The following is a 14641-nucleotide window of genomic DNA, read 5'->3' on the forward strand; positions in this document are numbered from 1 at the left end:
CCAAAATCAAGAGTCGGATGCTCAGCCAACTGAGCCATCCAGGTGCCCCTAGAATGAGTATCTTTTTTATTCTAGTCTTAGTATAGTGTCTGGCTTAGTACATATTTGCGTTAATCTGCCTGGGATTCTATAACAAAGTGCTATAGACCTGGTGGTTTTAACAACAGAAATTTATTTTCTCTTAGTTCTGGAAGATAGAAGTCCAAAACTGTGTACCAGGATGGTTGAGTTCTAGTATGGGCTGTCTTCCTGACTTTTAGACAGCTACCTTACCTTCTCGTTGTGTGCCCCCATGGGTTTTCCTTGATATGTACGTGGAGAGAAAGAGAAATCTCTCTCTTCCTCTTCTTATGAGACCACCATTGCTATTGGATTAGGACCCTATGACCCACCTCATTTATTATTTTTTTCTGTGGCCTCATTTAAATTAATTACTTCCTAGGAGGATCTGGGTGGCTCTGAGCCCTGCTGTGCACGGACAGCATGAAGCCTGCCTGAGATTCTCTCTCTCTCTCTCTCTCTCTCTCTCTCTGCCCCTCCCCCACTCACTCTTTCTCTCTCAAAATACATAAATAAACATTAAAAAAAATTACCTCCTACAAGCCATATCTCCAAATACAGTCACATTGGGAGGTTACACTTAATTTGGAGGGATACAGTGAATTTGGGGGTATGCATCAATCCATAGCAGTATTTAGTATTTGGTAAAAGAACTGTTAAATTTTTTTTATGATTCACTGTTTACATGATTGTTTTTGCCATTAGATTATATATTTCTTTCTTTTCTTTTTAAAATAAACTTTAGGGGCGCCTGGGTGGCGCAGTCGGTTAAGCGTCCGACTTCAGCCAGGTCATGATCTCACGGTCCGTGAGTTCGAGCCCCGCGTCGGGCTCTGGGCTGATGGCTCAGAGCCTGGAGCCTGTTTCCAATTCTGTGTCTCCCTCTCTCTCTGCCCTTCCCCCATTCATGCTGTGTCTCTCTCTGTCCCAAAAATAAATAAACGTTGAAAAAAAAAATTAAAAAAAAAAATAAACTTTAAAGCTTATTTACTTATTTTGAGAGAGATAGAGCATGAGCAGGGGAGGGGCAGAGAGAGAGGGAGACAGAGAATTCTAAGCAGGTTCCATGTGGTACCCCACACAGAGCCCAATGTGGGGCTCGAACCCAAGAACCATGAGATCATGACCTGAGCCAAAATCAGGAGTTGGACAGTTAACTGACTGAACCACCCAGGTGCCCTTCTTTCTTTCTTTTGAAGTAGCCTCCACACCCAACGTGGGGCTTGAACACATAACCCTGAGATCAAGAGTCACATGTTCTACCAGCTGAGCCAGCCAGGCACCCTACATTATACATTTCTTTTGTTGTTGTTGTTTTAAGATATTATTTTTAAACAATCTCTACACCCAATTTGGGGCTCAAACTCACAACCCTGAGATAAAGAATCACACACTCTACTGACTGAACTAGCCGGATGCCCCTAGATTATACATTTCTTGAGAGTAGGGACTATTTCTATTTTTGTATTTCTTGGATTTTGAATATATGGATTTTGAAGAGTTGAATGAGCTAAGGTAATTGAATTATAGAATGAGATTGATGATGTGTTATTTAAGTCAGATAGATGCCTAAGCAGGGTTTCCGGACTATTGTGATTGACTTTTTGTCTACTGCATGTCTCATATTCTTTGTCTTCATATTTCAAGGCAACCATTATTACCAGTTTCTTATATATTTTTTCTTACACATTCTATTTACATGTGAATGTTATATATATTTATCACTGTAGGGTTTTTGTCATTACAGATAATAAATTCTATAAAATAACTAGCTTGATGCAACACAGTATAGATTTTAAGTCAAATCTTAGTTTCTTTCCTCTTCTTTTCAGGAAGAGATGGCTTCTTAAGAGGTCATGCAGTCAGAAAATCCTTTTAGGTTTTGTTTTCATTTTATAGTTTAAAATACTTTTAATTTTCAGGTCACAGTGGTTTCCCCATATTCACATATAAGTAGAAAAATAATTCATTATCTAACTATAGGTAATGAATTATTTCTTACTAGTTATTTGAGATTAGTCTCTATCATCATGTTTCCTTCCTTAGCACAGTGGTACTTAACCAGGGGCAATTTTTTTACCCAGGACATTTGGCAATGTCTGGAGACATTTTTGGTTGTTAACAACTAGAGGGTGTTACTAGGATTTACTTGATAGAAGTCAGGGATGCTGCCAAATATCCTACAATGCACAGGACAGCCCCCACAATGATTATCTGGCCCCAAATGCCAGTAGTGCTGATGTTGGAAAATAGTAGTTAGCATAAATAATAATGAATTGAGTATAAATCATGGCTTCTTTCATTCTTTCTGAAATTACAGTCTATGTTCACTCTTTACTTCATGATTTTCTAATTTTAAATCTCAAGTCATCCCTGATTAAGATGTTATCTAATGTGCAACAGATGTGTACATGTTTTTTCTTAGATTCTAATCTTAAAATATTTAAAATGATTTCATCAAATACTGTTGGCATTTGCTTTGTAAGTTTTAACCTTAATTAAAAACATGCCAAAGACAGCGGAAGATAAAATTTTCTTAAACTAAAATGATAAAGTGATTCATTGTATGTTGCCGCCTTGAAGTTTGACCTGACCCTATTCCGTGATCCACTGAGGCTGAAGTTATAAAGTCATCTGCCAGCTGGTAAGGTAGCAAGCAACTGTCTAGGTTGTTCAAAAGTGTTGTTTGCCAGATTGGAGGCAAGCAAGGTCTATGTCTAAACTTCATCTTTACTGGATACCCAGGCTCTTTAGGGATATTAATAATGTAATTTTTCTTTGGATATCGGCAATTTGACAGTGAAGGTGGTTCCTGATGGAAGTCAAATCATGAGGAGTAGGTGACATGAACATCTCTGGATTGAGTGATAATTTCAAGAAGATGTGTATTTCATAGGGAAGATAAGAGAATGTTTTAAGTCACTCATAACCTTCCCACTGTACTCTTAGTTACCATCTTCCCTCTATGCCCCCTATAACCTTCTTCACTTTTCCCATGCAAGAGGAGGAACAGATTAGAAACTGGAGAGAGAAGAGAAATGATTAATTGATTTTGGGAAATTCTTCATGTGAGATGGTTATGAATTACTAAGTTAAAATGTCTGGAACATTATTTGATACACTAATTGGGAGCTGAAGAAAAAGATTTCAGTTTGAGATTTGTAAGTCATTAGTGAACGGCTGGTAATGAGGCTGTTGAAGCTAATGAATTGTTCAGAGAAGTTTAGAGTGAATAGAAAACAGTTCAGAATAGAACACTGGAGATTACCAATATTTAGGAAGTCTATAGAGGTCAAGGGGCTTGCAAAATAGCTAAGAACTGACCAGAGAGATAGGAAAACCAGAAGTAAAAATTAAGGTTAGGGGCACTTGGCTCAGTCAGTTAAGCGTCCAACTCTTGATTTCAGCTCAGGTCATGATCTTACAGTTCATGAAATAGAGCCTGCTTGGGGTTCTCTGTCCCTTGCTCTCTCTGCCCCTTCCCTGCTCATTTTTTCTCTGTCTCAAAATAAATAAACTTAAAAAAAAATTCAAAGCCTTTAGATTTAGAACCCCTGGGACAGATATTAAGATTAAGGCTCAGTTCATAAGAAGCAGTGTCTAATTATAGTGGTTGTGGTAGAGCAGAGGACAGTAATCAACTTTTGGAGGAAAGAGCAAAGATGCTTTTGGGTGTAACATTCTCCGGATTGAGACCATGGCCTTGATCCTAAGTGTTTCTATGCTAGGGCCCAGGCAAAATTAATGTCTTGGTCTTTTCAATTGTCACTGCTAATTTTTTTTTTCTGATTAGGATAGATTATTGAATTTTTAGCAAAGGCTTAAGTTTGTTAATTTCTGAAGAAAAGTAACATAGTGAAAGACATAACATGTTGCAACTATGGAGAAAGAGTATAATTTAAGGGAAATTATTTACAAGTGATTGTGTTTCCCGTACTGATAACTGGTTGCATTCATTCCCAAGAACATTTTCAGAAGTGGTTACACAAAGTTTATAGCTATGATCATAGACAACAGATATGTACAAATTAATTGAATGAAGTATCAATTCTAGGAAATAAATATCCATCCATCTATCCTCTGTGTATGGGTATAGGTGCCCGTATTGTACGTGTGTCGGGAATGGAAGATCACCTTCCACACCCTCACCTGTCCCAACAATTTCTTTGGTATAAAAACGAATGCAGAGTGGTGCCTGAGTGGCTCAGTCAGTTGAGCATCTGGCTTTTGATTTCGGCTCAGGTCATGATCTCATGGTCAGGCTCGGTGTTGACAGGGCAGAGCCTGCTTGGGATTCTCTGTCTCCCTCTCTCGCTTGCTTGCTCTCTCTCAAAATAAATAAATAAACATTTAAAAAAATTGAATGCAGGGACAGGAGTTAATTTTAATTTGATACAAAACACAGCCACCTGGCAAAAGAGGGGAAGTGCAAAATCAGTTGCAAACAACCCAGCCAATAAATTGGGAGGAATAAGAATCCATGTTTACTACTGTGTTTTCATTCAAAAACATAATTTATACTAAGCCGTACTTCCATTGTGATTCAGGAGAGTTTTATCTTCTGTACTTCTGATTTGATTTGTGGGCTGTGACTAGCATTAAAAAAAAAAAAGAATAGAAAATAAGAGTATATTGCACACAGTAAAAAAATTTTATGAAATTTTTGTTTCACATATATGTGTGTGTATGTGTGTATTAGGTGATGACTCAAAAGCATTTCTTATGCTGTTTTAAGTTAACTATATAATGACACATCATTGGTAATAGTGATAATAAATTGGCCATTTTCATGAAAAAACTATTTTGATAAAGAGATCTTATTTGCTTCTTGACCTTGTGATTTGAATTACAGTTTACCCTTGTACAACAGGGGTTTGAACTATGTGGGTCTACTTATATGTGGATTTTTAAAAATAAATACAGTATAGTATGGTAAATGTACTTTCTCTTCCTTATTATGATTTCCTTAATTTTTTTTTTTTTTTTTGTCATCGTCAGGGCACCTGTGTGGCTCAGTCGAACATCTGGCTCTTGATCTCAGCTCAGGTCATGATCTCATGGTTCATGAGTTCAAGCCTGGCTTTAGGCTCTGCACTAACAGTGTGGAGCCTGCTTAGGATTCTGTCTCTTCCTCTTTCTGCCCCTCTCCTGCTCATTCGTATGTGCTTTCTCATGCACGCATGTGTGCGATGTCTCTCTCTCAAATAAACTTAAAAAACATTTTTTTTGGTCTAGCTTACTTTATTGCGAGATACAATATATAATACACATAATACAAAATATGTGTTAATCAAATGTTTACGTTATTGGTAATGAGCAGGAGGCTGCTACTTAAGTTTTCAGGGTCAAAAGTTACATGTGGAATTTTGACTGCACCTCTAACCTCCATCTTGTTCAAGGGTCAACTGTAGTAAGCTCCTGAAAAATTTAAGTAGATCATCTATTAGAGATGTTACATATAGGATGAATCTTATCTATCTATCTATCTATCTATCTATCTATCTATCTATCTATCTATTTAGAGTACAAGTGGGGAAAAAAGGCAGAGAGAGAGAGAAAATCCCAAGTAGGCTCTATGTTCAGCACAGAGCCCAACACAGGGCTCAATCCCACCACCCTGGGATCATGACCTGAGCTGAAATCAAGTGTCAGATGCTCAACCAACTGAGCCCCAAATTCCAGCTTTTTAACAGAAAATTTGACTTCCCTGGTTCTTTTCAAGTAATAGTTCATATTTCTAACTTATTTATGGTCCTATTCCTAGAAAATGATGTATTCTTTTTGTACAGCCTGGATCTGTGGGTGTGTTTTGCTTTTTATAGTTTTCTGTGTTTGCAGTTTTTCTAAGTTCAGTGTAGGGGAAAAAACAACATGGAAAAATGTAAAGCAAAGCTCTTTGGACCTTAAGGGTGAATTAGAGTTTAAGAAAACTTGCTGTGGCCAAGGAACATTAAAAGATTTGTCTCATCTCCCGCCACCCCCTACAATGATACACTCCCCCCCCCCCCCCCCCCACACACACACACAAAAGTGTTTCTCCAGCAGTACTGAAAATAACCTCAGCCTGAGTTGGCTTTGTCAGACTTGGCAGTTTTGCAAGACACAGAGCTATAGAAGTTTTTACTAAATCTTTGCAAAAATATATTGTTTGCAGTAGGAATTGTGCTTCAGACTTTGCTTTTTCTTATTTCCATGCTTTCCCATGTTATTGAACATTCTTTTTTTTTTAAAAAAAAGGGTTTTTTTTAATGTTTATTTATTTTTGACAGAGAGAGAGAGACAGAGCATGAGCAGGGGAGGGGCAGAGAGAGAGGGAGACACAAAATCCAAAGCAGACTTCAGGCTCTGAGCTGTCAGCGCAGAGCCCGACGTGGGGCTCGAACTCACAGACCGCAAGATCATGACCTGAGCCAAAGTCGGACATTCAACCGACTGAGCCACCCAGGCACCCCTGAAAATTCTTCTTTGTAGTAAATTAAAATCTCTTTTTGGGCTTCCCTCAAAAGCCTTAAATTTACCACTTTCAGGAATTTTAAATGATTTTTTTATATCTTTTCCTTGTCTATTTTCAGTTGTTGCAAATAAATTTTAACATGTTATGTATCGTTTAATAAAAGTGTAACATTTGCAGGTAATATTCTTTTCTGTAACAACTTTATGAGAAATAATTTACGTGCCATATAAGTTACCCAAATAAGAATTCAGCAATTCTTAGCATAGAGTTGCTCAACTGTCACCACAGTCAATTTTAGAGTGTTTTTATCACCCCCAAAAGAAGCCCTGTACCCATTAGCAGGAATTCTTCATTCATTCCTTCCTCCAGCTCCTGGCAACTGCTAATCTACTTTCTGTCTTTAAGAACTTCCCTGTTCCGGGGGCACCTGGCTCAGTCAGTCAGTTAAGCGTCCAACTCTTTGTGTTGGCTCAGATCATGATCTCATGGTTTGTGAGTTTGAATCCCGCACAGGGCTCTGTGCTGACGGTGTGGAGCTTGCTTGGGATTCTCTCTCCCCCCCACCCTACATATGCTCTTGCTCTCTCGCTCTCTCTCTCAAAATAAATAAATAAACTTAAAAAAAAAAAAAGAATTTGCCTATTCCAGACATTTCTTATAAATGGAATCATAAAGTATGTGACCTTTTTTGTCTGGCTTCTTTTGTTTAGCATAATGTTTTCAAGGTTTATCCATGTTGCAGCAAATATCATTGATTCACTTGTTTTTATTGCCTAGTATTCTGTTATGGATATACCATATTTTATTTATCCACTCATCAATTGATAGACATGTAGGTTATTCATACTTTCTCACTATTATGAGTAATGTGGTCATGAATATTTGTGTACAGGTTTTTGTGTGAGTATGTGTTTTTATATCTCTTGGGTATATACTTTGGAGTAGAAGTGTGGGGTCATAATTGACTGAAGTGTAAGAGATCTTTTTATATATATGTTTTTAATTTTTTTAACATTTTTAGAGAGAGCGAGTGGGGGAGGGGCAGAGAGAGAGGGAGACACAGAATCCGAAGCAGGCTCCAGGCTGTGAACTGATAGCACAGAGCCCAACACGGGGCTTGAACTCACGGACCGGGAGATCATGACCTGAGCTGAAGTTAAGACGCCTGACTGACTGAGCCACCCAGGTGCCCCAAGATCTTTTTATATTCTGAATACTAGCCTTTGATGAGATCTATAATGTGCAGTTTTCCCCCTCATTCTCTGAATTGTCTTTTCACTTTCTACATGGTGCACTTTGAAGCATTAAAGTTTTTAATTTTAATTAAGTCCAAATTACCTATTTTTGCTTTTATTATAATTTTTTGGTGTCATATTTAAGAAACTTGCCTAATTCAAGGCCACAAAGATGTATGGTTATGTTTTCTTTTTCTGAGAATTTTATAGTTTTTCTTAATATTTAAAGTCTGTGATCCATTTTGAATTCTTGTATATGGTATGAGGTGAGGGATCCAGCTTTATTTTTTTTGAATGTCCAGTTGCCTGGATATCCAGTTCAATCATTGTTGGAAAGGCTGTTTTCTCTGTTGAGTTTTTGACACTGTTGTCAACAATCATTTGGCCATTAATATGAGGGTTTATTTCTGATCTCTCAGTTCTCTATAATTGATATATATCTGTTTTTATGTCATTACCACACTGTCTTGATTATTTTTGCTTTGTAGTAAATTTTGAAATCAGGAAATGCAAGTCCTCCAACTTTGTTTTTTTCCAAGATTGTTTTGCCTATTCTGAGTTCTTTTCATTTCCATATGTATTTCAGAAGTAGCTGGTCAATTCTGCAAGAAAGGCAGCTAGTGTTATATAAGGATTGCACTGAACATGTTGGTCAATTTGGAGAGTGTTGCCATTTTAACAATGTTAAGCCTCCCAATCCATGAGCGTGGGATGTCTTTCTGTTTAGTGCTTCTTCAATATCTTTCAGCATTATCTTGTACTTTTCAGTGTACAAATCATGCATTTTTTGTTATATTTATTCCTAATAATTTTATTCTTTTTGATGCTTTTGTAAATGGAATTGTCTTAATTGCACTTTTGGATCATTCATTGCTAGTGTTACAAATATAATTGATTTTTGTATATTGATCTTGTATTCTGCAACCTTGCTGAACTCACATATTTGCTCTAATATTTCATCCATGTTAAGTAGCATGTATCAAGAGCTTTTTGCTTTCTTTTTTCCTTCCTTCATCTTCCTTCCTTCCTTCCTTCCTTCCCCCCCCCTCTCTCTCTCTCTCTCTCTCCCTTTCTTTCTTACTTTCTTCCTTTTCTTGGCAAAAACATAACATGAAATTCACCCTCCCAACATTTTGCAAGTGTGCAAGCAGATGCAAATTGTTGTTCAGCCCTCTTTCCACTTTCCATTTCTATGAGTTTGCTTTACATACCTCATATAAGTGGTTGCCAGGGGCTAGGTGGAGGGGTGCAGAGGTGTTATTTCCTGGGTTTAGAGTTTCAGTCACGAAGGATGGGGGGGTCTGGGGATCTATTGCGTACTTGCAATAAGCATGCCAACCAATTGGATTTGAGCCCCACCCTAACAGTCTTTTTGTGACTGCTTTATTTCTGTTAGCTTAATGTCCTCAAGGCTGATCCACGTGATAGTATATGACAATATTTCCTTCTTTTTTAAAGGCTGAGTAATATTTCATTGTATGTATTTACCATGTTTTCTTTACCCATTCATGTATTGATGAACATTTAGATTGTTTCTACCTCTTAGCAACTACGAATAATGCTGTAGTGAATAATGGGTGGTATGGACTGAATTATGTTTTCCCCAAATTCACATGTTGAAGCCCAATGCTTCAATGTGACTGTATTTTTAAAAAATTAAAACAAATTTTTTAATTAGTTTTCTTTATTTTTGAGAGACAGAGTGCATGTGGGGGAGGGGCAGAGAGAGAGGGAGACACAGAATCTGAAGCAGGCTCCAGGCTCTGAGCTGTCAGCACAGAGCCCGATGCGGGGCCCGAACCCACGAACCATGAGATCATGACCTGAGCCAAAGTCGGATGCTCAACCGACTGAGCCACCCAGGTGCCCCTTTTTTAAAAAATATTTTAATGTTTATTCATTTTTGATGGGGGGGGGGGGGCAGAGAGGGAGACACAGAATCCGAAGCAGACACCAGGCTCTGAGCTGTCAGTACAGAGCCCACTGTGGGGCTCAAACCCATGGATGTGATATCATGACCTGAGCTGCAGTCAGATGCTTAACCAGCTGAGCCACCCAGGTGCCCTCCATTGTGACTGTATTTGAAGACAGGGCCAGTAAGGAGGTGATAAAGGTTAGGGTGGGGCCCTTAATCCAATAGGTTAGTGTCCTTATAAGAAGAGGAAGAGCTACCAGAGCGAGCTCTCAAGTGCATGCGCTTCATCATGTGTTTCTCTCTCTTTCTGTCTCTGTCTCTGTCTCTCTCTCCACCCCCCTCTCTGCCACTCTGCCATGTGTGTACATGATGAGAAGGTGACTGTTTCAAGCCAAGAAAGAGAGAACTAAATTGCCTAGCACCTTGAGTTTGGACGTCCAGCATCCAGAACTGTGAGAAATAAGTTTCTATTGTTTAAGTCACACAGTCTGTGTATTCTGTTATAACAGCCTTAGCTGACTAATATAATGGTGTGTACATATCTCTTTGAGATTCTGTTTTCAGTTCTCCTGGATATATATTCAGAAGTGAGATTGGTGGATCATATGGTAGTTCTATTTTAAATTTTTTGAGGAACCTCCATATTGTTTTCATAGCATCTGCTCCATTTTACATTCCCATCAACAGTGCCCAAGAGTTCCAATTTTCCAGATCCTTAGTAACACTTTTTAACTTTCTTTTTCTTTTCTTTTGTTTCTTTGTTTCTTTCTCTTGCTTTCTTTCTTTCTTTCTTTCTTTCTTTCTTTCTTTCTTTGTTATAGTAGCCATTTTAATGGTCATGAGGTGATACCTTGTGGTTTTGATTTGTGTTTCCCTCCTAATTAGTGATGTTGAGCATCTTTTCATGTGCTTATTGCCCATTCCTGTATCTTCTTTTGAGGAATGTCTATTCGGATCCATTTCCCATTTTTAAATTGGTTAGTTGTGTTTTTTGGCTTTATGCATGTGTGTGTATGTGTGTGTGCTTGAGTTGTAGGAGTTCTTTACATACTGCAGATAGTGATCCCTTATCAGAGATGTGATTTGCAAATATTTTCTCCTATTCCATAGGTTGCCTTTTTAGTCTCAATAGTTTCCTTTGCTGGGCAGAAGTTTTGAAGTTTAACATAGCCCCATTTGTCTGTATTTGCTTTTGCTGTCTATTCGTTTTGTGTCATACTCACGAAATTATTGACAAATCACATGTCATAAAGTTTTCCCCCTATGTTTGATTCTAGGATTTTTATAGTTTCAGGACTTATATTTAGGTCTTTACTTCATTTTGAGTTAGTTTTTTTATATGGTGTAAGGTAAGGAAGGGTCCAACTTTTTTCTTATGCATTTGGATATCCAGTTTTCCTAGCACCATTTATTTGAAGAGACTGTTTTTTCCCCATTGTGTTGTCTTGGCATGCTTGTTGCAGATCATTTGACCATATATGTGAGGGTTTGTTTTTGGGTGCTATATTCCTATTCTTTTGGACTATAAGTATGTCTTCATGCCAGCACCATACCGTTTTCATTACGGTAGCTTTGTAATGTTTCATAATCAGGAAGTGTGAGAATTCCAGATTTGTTCTTTCTCAGGATTGTTTTGGCTCTTAAGGGCCTTTTGAGATTCCACATGAATGCTTTTTTTTTTAAACCAAAAATTGATTGTATGGCCATATCACATTTTATTGATGCATTCATTAGTTGATAAAAATTTGAGTGGTTTGCAAGTTTTTATTTTCCTCTTATGACTATTGCTGCTGTGAACATTTGTGTACAAGTTTTCATGTGGATATACGTTTTCAGTCTTTTAGGTACATATCTAGGAGAGTAATTGCTGGGTCATGTGGTAATTCTATGTTTATCCTTTTGAGGATCTGCCAGACTGTTTCTCAGTGTGGTTGTGCCATTTTATATTCCCACCAGCAATATATGAGGATTCCAGTTTCTCTGCATCCTTGCCAACATTTTTATTGCTTATAGCTATCCTAGTGGGTGCTGGAAGTATCACATAAAAAGGTTTTTCAGGATTGGTACAAGAAAGAACATGCCTTTTTGTCTGCTTTCCACATGGGATATTTCTATTGATATATCTCTGCCCACTGACTGAGAAGATATATTACATGTAATACTCTTGGAGCAAGGTTTTTCTACCTTGGCACTATTGACATCTTGTGCTGGATAATTTTTGTGTGTGTGCATGGGGGGGTGGGGGAACATATGTGCATTGTAAAATTTTTAGCAGCATTCCAGGCCTCTACCCACAGATGTCAGTGTCACCACCACCTGCAGTTGTGACAACTAAAATGGTCTCCAAACATTGTCAAATGTCCTCTGGGGAGTAAAATTGCCCCTAGTTGAGGACTTTACTGGCTTAGAGAAAGAAATACAATCATATCCTTTTTTGTCAGTCTAGATTTTGCTATTTTTTGTCATTCACAGGAATGTTTAACTTTGCTCCGTAAAATTTTACAAAACTTTAATTTTTCTAGTAGGAAAACTCAGTTCCTGCCTTAAAATTTTGCTAAATAATTCTCAGAGAAGTTTTTCCTTAGTGAGTTTAAACTTAGATTCATAGAATAGAGAGACAATTTTTTCATTTATTTTAATTTTTTTTAGAAAGTTTACTTTTTTTTTTTTTTTTTTTTTTCAACGTTTATTTATTTTTGGGACAGAGAGAGACAGAGCATGAACGGGGGAGGGGCAGAGAGAGAGGGAGACACAGAATCGGAAACAGGCTCCAGGCTCTGAACCATCAGCCCAGAGCCCGACGCGGGGCTCGAACTCACGGACCGCGAGATCGTGACCTGGCTGAAGTCGGACGCTTAACCGACTGCGCCACCCAGGCGCCCCGAAAGTTTACTTTTGAAATAAAGTGATTTGGGCACATTTGCTTGTAAGGAAATTTTTAGAATTATATAAGCCAAGTTGAGTTAGATGGGGCCTTGAAGAAAGCTTAACATATTTTTTTGATTTTTAGATCGAAACCTAAAAAAATAATGTAATTTGTTTCAAGTAACCTTCTGATTGGTGACAGAGATAGAACCAAAACACAGAGGGAAGGTGGATTGAGGGTTAAACAGATGGTGGTGATTAAGGAGTGCACTTGTGCACTTGTGATAAGCACTGGGTATTGTGTGGAAGTGTTGAATCACTATATTGCACAGCTGAAATTAATATTACACTGTGTTAACTGGAATTTAAGTAAAAACTTAAAAAAAAAAAAGACCTATGGTGGGGTTTTTTGGGACAGGGGAGGTTTGCTTGTTTTTTGTTTTTGTCCTTTAAGTGGTAAAGGTAAGTTCATTTGATATGTAGGAATGGAAAGATTAGTTTGCTTTGGGGTAAAAGTCAATTTATAGTCTCATTTCAAATTATACATACAAGTAAGTGACAGATGGATTATAGTGATAAACAGTAAAAAAAAAAAAGTTTAAAAAAAGTCAGGCAATGAAAATAGAGTAAGATAGAAATCAACATTTTAGAGCAGTGAAAATATTCTGTATGATACTGTAATGATAGAGACATGTCATTATATATTTGTCTAAACCCATAGAATATACAACACCAAAAGTGAACTGTAGACTTTGGGTGATTATGATGTGTCAATGTAGGTTCATTATATGTAAGAAATGCACTTCTCTGCTAAAGCATATTGATAATAAGGGAGGCTATGCATGTGTGAGGGCTGATGTCTGCAGGAAATATCTGTACTTCCTCAATTTTGCTGTCAGCTTAAAACTGCCCTAAAAAAAAAAGAAAAAGAAAAAGAAAAAAGCCTTAAAAAAAAGGAAGAACCAAGCAAATTAAAAAAAAAAAAAGAAAAAAGCTAACACATATCAAATCTCTGGAAAGAAAAGGCCTTTCTGTATTTAATGTGATGGGAAAATAAAAGATCCTGATAAATTGATAATATAGAAAGTTGGGCCTTTTGCTTTTTAACAAAATAAAACTTTTGTATTCCATTAAATCCTTGGAAAGACCTGTTCTTTTGATTCCTAGGTTAGCACTTTCTCCATTACACTGTTTTACTGAGAGCATAAGTTTTCCCCACCCAATTTAATTTGCTCTGTTCTTTCTGGGATAGATTATACTATAAAAGACATAGTTGTTTATATAAATAAGTAGTTTGATATTAATTTACATATGAACGAATATCTGGGCAAAGTGAAAGCCTAGAACTTGGTTTTAAGAATTTATATTCTGGCATGCCTGGGTGGCTCAGTCGTTAAGTGTCAGGTTAAGTGTCCCACTCTTGATTTCAGCTCAGGTCATGATCTCCCTATTCATGAGATGGAACCCCATGTCACTCTCTGCGCTGACAGCTCAGAGCCTGCTTGGGATTCTCTCTCTCTCTCTCTCTCTCTCTCTCTCTCTCTCTGCCCCCTTCCCCCCACCAGTGTGCACATGCTGTTTCTCTGTCATTGTCTCTCAAAACAAATAAATAAACCTTAAAAAAGGGAGGGGCTCCTGGGTGGTTCAGTTGGTTAAGCATCTGACTTTGGCTCAGGTCATGATCTCATGGCTCGTGGGTCAAGCCCCAAGATGGGCTCTCTGCTGACAGCTCAGAGCCTGGAGCCTGCTTTGGATTCTGTGTTTCTGTCTCTCTCCGCCCCTCCCCTGCTCACACTCTGTCTCTCTGTGTCTCTCAAAAATAAATAAACATAAAAAAATGGGGAGTGACAGGGTGCCTGGGTGGTTCAGTTGGTTGAGCATCCAACTTCGGCTCAGGTCATGATCTCATGGTTCATGAGTTTGAGCCCTTCAATGGAGCCTACTTCGGATCTTCTCTTCTTCTCTCTTTGTACCTCCCCTGCTCATGCTCTCTCTCAAAAATAAATAAACATTAAAAAAAAAGAATTTATATTCTTAGATATTTGGGAGCAGATACATATACTTGTATGTCCATGTGAATATACGTATTATTGTAATGACATTTGACCAAAT

General features: G+C 37.8%; 1 protein-coding gene across 2 annotated transcripts in view; it reads left to right on the forward strand.

Annotated features, from left to right (window-relative positions):
- The window catches only part of BMPR2 (bone morphogenetic protein receptor type 2), a 197079-nt gene that overhangs the window by 66841 nt on the left and 115597 nt on the right, over positions 1–14641 (forward strand). Inside the window, exon 2 of one of the 2 annotated variants that reach the window (XM_045480784.1) lies at positions 10042–10116. The exons of the other annotated variant lie outside the window; for it this stretch is intronic. The gene's annotated coding sequence lies outside the window, so the exon portion shown is untranslated. The remainder of the gene's footprint in view (positions 1–10041; positions 10117–14641) is intronic. 2 annotated transcript variants of the gene reach the window in all.

Source organism: Leopardus geoffroyi, chromosome C1 (genome assembly GCF_018350155.1).
Source record: "Leopardus geoffroyi isolate Oge1 chromosome C1, O.geoffroyi_Oge1_pat1.0, whole genome shotgun sequence".
Classification (NCBI taxonomy): domain Eukaryota; kingdom Metazoa; phylum Chordata; class Mammalia; order Carnivora; family Felidae; genus Leopardus; species Leopardus geoffroyi.